This window comes from Belonocnema kinseyi, chromosome 10 (assembly GCF_010883055.1).
Source record: "Belonocnema kinseyi isolate 2016_QV_RU_SX_M_011 chromosome 10, B_treatae_v1, whole genome shotgun sequence".
NCBI lineage: Eukaryota > Metazoa > Arthropoda > Insecta > Hymenoptera > Cynipidae > Belonocnema > Belonocnema kinseyi.
In genome coordinates this window covers 4,310,460-4,316,265 of record NC_046666.1, presented here as the reverse complement: position 1 = coordinate 4,316,265, position 5,806 = coordinate 4,310,460, and the positions used below count along the sequence as shown (strand labels likewise).

The 5,806-nt window shown below is 20.4% G+C and overlaps 1 protein-coding gene across 1 annotated transcript in view; it reads left to right on the top strand.

Annotated features, from left to right (window-relative positions):
- The window catches only part of LOC117181983 (kinesin-associated protein 3-like), a 44,915-nt gene that overhangs the window by 33,993 nt on the left and 5,116 nt on the right, over positions 1-5,806 (top strand). The gene's annotated exons all lie outside the window — the stretch shown is intronic.

Below are 5,806 nucleotides of genomic sequence, written 5' to 3'. Positions count from 1 at the left end.
ATGATTTTTTTTTTAACAATGGAAATTAATTGCCTAAAAAAATGTTAATAATTGATATTTCAGTCAAAACAGATTTTTATTTTAAATAAAGAACAGTTAAATTTAACCAAAAACTAAGGGTTTTCATCCGATTAGTTAAATTTTTAAACAGATATTTAATAGTTACATTTGCAATCAAAAAAATTAATGTTTCAGGAAAAAAATGAAATTTTAACAAAATAATTCAATTTTTTGGAGAAATAGGTGATTTTTCAACTTTGTAGGTTATTTTTTTAATGAATTAATTGAATTTTCAACTAAAAAAAGAAGGATTGTTAATATTCAACTGAATAAGTTAAATTTTTATTTGAAAAATCAATTTTAAACGAAAAAAACAACGATTTTTCATCAAAATGGTTCAATTTTCAACAACAAAAATGACTTTCTAACCAAATTTTGAAATTTTTTACAAAGTAAATGATTTTTTTTTAACAAAGGAAATTAATTGCCTAAAAAAATGTTAATATTTGATATTTCAGTCAAAACAGATTTTTATTTTAAATATAGAACAGTTAAATATAACCAAAAACTAAGGGTTTTCATCCGATTAGTTAAATTTTTAAACAAAAATTTAATAGTTACATTTTCAATCAAAAAAATTAATGTTTCAGGAAAAAAATGAAATTTTAACAAAATAATTCCAATTTTTAGAGAAATAGACAATTTTTAACTTTGTAGATTATTTTTTAAATTAATTAATTGAATTATCAACTAAAAAAAAAGATTGTTAATATCCAACTGAAATAGTTAAATTTTTATTTGAAAAATTCATTTTTAACGAAAAAACAACGATTTAAAAAAAAATGGTTCAATTTTTTAAATTTTTTAAGAAAAATGAAAATCTTCAACTAAAAAAATGACTTTTTAACCAAATTTTGGAATTTTGTACGAAGTAGATGATTTTTTTTTAACAAAGAAAATGAATTGCCTACAAAAATGTTAATAGTTGATATTTCAATCAAAACAGGTTTTTATTTTAAATAAAGAACAGTTAAATATAACCAAAAACTAAGGGTTTTCATCCAATTAGTTAAATTTTTAAACAGAAATTTAATAGTTACATTTTCAATCAAGAAAATTAATGTTTCAAGAAAAAAATGAAATTTTAACAAAATAATTCAATTTTCTGGAGAAATAGACGATTTTTTAACTTTGTAGATTATATTTTTAATGAATTAATTGAATTTTCAACAAAAAAAAGTTTAATGATTAAAAAAAATGGAATAATTAAATTTTTAACCAAAGAAATGAATTTCCCAATAAGATTGTTAATATTCAACTGAAATAGTTAAATTTTTGCTTCAAAAATCAATTTTAAATTTAAAAACAACCAATTTTTAACTAAAGAGATTATTTTTCTACAAAAATGAAAAATGGTCCACTAAAAAAAAATACTTTTGAAAAAAGTGTGGAATTTTCTACAAATTCGATAAATTTTTCAACAAAAGGGACGAAATTTTCTGAAAAAATGTTATAATTGATATTTCAACCATACAAGGTTTTTATTTTAAATAATTAAATTTTCAACGAAGTAATTGAATTTTTAAATAAAAAAAAAGTGTAATGTTCCACCAAAAATGGAATGATTACATTTTCAACCAAAGAGATGAATTTTCAAGTAAAATTGTTCATATTAAACTGAAATAGTTAAGTTTTTAGTTGAAAAATCAATTTTAAACAAAAAAAAAACACAAATTTTTAACTAAAGAGATTATTTTTTAACAAATGTTAATAGTTGATATTTCAACCAAAACAGATTTTTTTTTAAAATAAAGAACAGTTTAAAGAACAAAAACGAAGAGTTTTCACTCAAATAGTTAAATTTATAAACAGAAATTTAATAGTTAAATTTTGAATAAAAAAAATTAGTGTTTCAACAGAAAAAAACGAATTTTTAACAAAATAGTTCAATTTTATACCGAAAAAGGTGAATTTTCGACATAATACATGATTTTTCAACAAAGTAGTTGATTTTTTTATTTAAATAAAGTTAAATGTTCCAACGAAAATGGAATTATTAAACTTTTAGTCAAAGAGATGAATTTCCAAGTAAAATTATTATTATTTTTTCAAGTAAAATAAAAATTCTTCAAGTAAAAAAATGACTTTCTGACAAAATTTTGGAATTTTGTATGAAGTAGATGAATTTTTTTTTAAACTTAGGAAATGAATTTTCTGAAAAAATGTTAATAGTTGTTATTTCAACCGAAACAAATTTTTGATTTGAAATAAAGAACAGTTGAAAATGATCAAATATGACGAGTTTTAATCCAATTAGTTAAATTTTTCAAACAGAAATGTAATAGTTACATTTTCAATTAAAAGAATTAGTGGTTTAGCAAAAAGAAAAATAATAATTTTTTACAAAATAGTTCAATTTTATACCGAAAAAGGCGAATTTTCGCTGGACCGGGAATTTTTTGAGACCGGGAAAAACCGGTGAAAAAAAGTGATTTTTTGTTGACTGGAAATTTTACAAATTCGTAGAAGATAAACCTGTCCACTTTCGATTTCAACAGTTTTCAAGTAATTAGTTAAATTTTTATGTTTTTCAGTTATACTATTATTTAGTTTGCAATACGTAAATCAAAAATTTTTTACTTTATAAATTTTCGGTAAGAAACATTTTTATTTCATAAATAAATAAATTTCTTTTCATTTATCTGTACTTTTTTTTATTACTCAAATTTTGCCTACAAATAATAAATGTTTAATTGTTATTTATACGTCCAAATTGTAGAGAATCTTTCTAAAATTTGCAGGATTTTTTAAAAACTGTAGACAAAATTCAATTAATTTTGACAGATATTTAGAAGTTCTGAAAAATTTTCCAAAATAATTTTAAATTTAAAACAAATTTAAAATAACTTCAAGATTTCTCAAGATTCTTAAATAAAATTTTAAAGAAAACAAATTTAAAAAATTTTTTGAATTTGGAAAAATTAAAAACCGCTTCTAGATTTCTCAAGATTTTGAAATAAAATTTTAAAGCTTTTAAAGGATGCCTAGACTATTAAAAATAAAAATAATTTAAGAACTGTGAATTAAAAAAAATTATTTTTGAATTTTTAATGTGTCTAGCTTAAAATTACTTTATATAATATAATTTTGAAGATTTTTAAAGTTCATTGCTTGATTCTTCAATTTAGACTATTGAAGATGTTAACGTGGATTTACATTTTTGGAATTTCAATTTTAAAAGTTTGGAATTCAAGGGTTCCACTTTGATTACTTTAATTTGTTGTTTATTACTTTATACGGAAAAATATTTAAAATATATTTTGATTTGCAATTTTTGAATTAAAAAAAAGATGAATTATTGAAAAATGTTTAATTTGTTAGTGAAATTGTTGAATTTTGATGTATAATTTACAAATTAACAGTTGTAGAAAAATTTGGATTAATTTTTAAGAGATATTTAGGAGTTTTTAAAAGATTCAACAGAAACATGCAAATTTTAAAAACTTTCCTTTAAATTTTCCAGAATCTTTTTTTGAAAATGTTGTAAATCTTTTAAAACTTTTTAAAGTATTTTCTTAAAATAATTTTTAAACTCTTTATTCTTTTGACGCCTTTCACAATTCTTGAAAAGATTCTAATTTTTTGTTTGAAATAAATGAAAATCTACATTTTGTTTTAAATTACGTTATCATTTCAAGTTTTAAATTAAGTTTGAAACTTTTCAAAAATTCTACATATCTCTTTAAATTACTCAAATTTCATCTACAAATAATAAATGTTCAAGTGTTATTTATACATCCAAATTTTAAGGAAATTTTCAGGATTTCCTAAAAATTTTCGAAAAAATTTAATTAATTTTGACAGGTATTTAGAAGTTCTGAAAAAAAATTTAAAAATTATTTAGAATTTGAAAAAATTTTAAACCACTTCTAGATTTCTCAAGATTTTGAAATAAAATGTTTAAGCTTTTAAAGGATGCCTAGACTATTTAAAATAAAAATAATTTAACTTCTAATTTAAGAATTGTTGAGTTAAGAAAATATTTTTCAATTTTGAATGCGTCTGGCTTCAAATTACTTAAAATAATCTAATTTAAAAAATTTTTAAAGCTCATTTCTTTGATTTTTGGAACTTCAATTTTAAAAGTTTGGAGTTTAAGGGTTCCACTTTGAATGCTTGAATTTTTTGTTTATTAATTTATATGGAAAGTTTTTTAGAATATAGTTTGATTTCTTAAATTTCATTGGCCCTGAAAAATATTAAATTTTAAATGAATAGCTAATTTTCAACTAAAGCGATTAGTTTTCAAAATTTTCAACTAAAATGTAAAATCATCAAATAAAAAAATTACTTTCTAATAGAATTGTGGAATTTTCTACGAAGTAGATAAATTAAAAAATATGTATATGAGTTGCCTACAAACATTAATGTTTCAACAACAACAAAAAAACGAATTTTTAACAAAATAGTTCTTTTTTAACGAAAAAGATTAATTTTCAACAAAATACTTGAATTTTCAAACAAAGAAAGTACATTTTTAATCAAGAAGATTAATTTTTTATAAAAAAATATCATTTTTTAACAAAAGAAAATGAACTTTTTATCAACAAAAATTGAATTTCCAATTAAGAAGATTATTTTCTACCACGTAAAGCGATATTTAAAAAGATGATTAATTTTACATCGAACAAGACGAATTTTTAACCAAACGGTAGAATTTTTGACAAAAAGATCAATTTTCTACCAAAAATGGAATAATTACATTATCAATGAAAAAATTAATGTTTCAGCAAAAAAACCCGATTTTTTAACAAAATTAGTAATTTTTCACCAATGAGATGAATTTTCAACTAAAAAAGAGGCCAATTTTTAACGAAATACTTAAATTTTTAAAATCAAGGATGAATTTTTAAGCAAAAAGTTTAATTTTCTACCAAAAAAGATGATAATTTAACATAATAAATTAATTTTCAACTTGAAACTGTAAATTTACATTCTAAAATGAAATAGTTATATTTTTAATTTAAAAAATTAATTTTCAACCGAACCATTTTCAAACTTAAGTCAAGAATCTGCAACCAGAACAATGAATTAAAAAAATATTAGTCAATTTTCAACTAAAAATTGAATATGTACTTAAATTTTTAGTTAAAAAAATTAATTTGAACAACAAACACAAACGAATTTTCAACAATGTAGTTTAATTTTCATCGACAGGGATGAATTTTGCACCAAATAGTTAAATTTTCAATCAAAAACATTAATTTTTAATAACACAGTTCAATTTTTAACCACAGGGATGAATTTTCAACTAAAATGATGAACCTTCAACTGGATTAGTTAAGTTTTTAGTTAAAAAATAAATGTTAAACTTCAATGTTCAAAAATCTTAAAAATAAAAAAAAGTTCCTCTTCCAATTCAGAAAAAAAGGGAAACAAAAATTTTCTCTCTTCCAATTTAAAAAATAGTGTTAAAATTAAAACCAAAAGTTTCTCCCTTTCAACTAAATAAAAATCTTAAAAATAAAAAAAAGTTCCTCTTCCAATTCATAAAAAAAAGGGAAACAAAATTTCCTCTTTTTCAACTCAAAAAAACTGTTAAAATCCTCTTCCAATTCAGAAAAAAAAAACGGAAACTAAAATTTACTCTCATCTAACTCAAAAAAAAAACGGTTAAAATTAAATCCACAGTTTTTTCCCTTCAAACTCAATAAAAATCTTGAAAATAAAAAAAAGTTCCTCATCTAATTCAGAAAAAAACGGAAACCAAAATTTCCTCTCTTTCAATTCAAAAAAACTGTTAAAA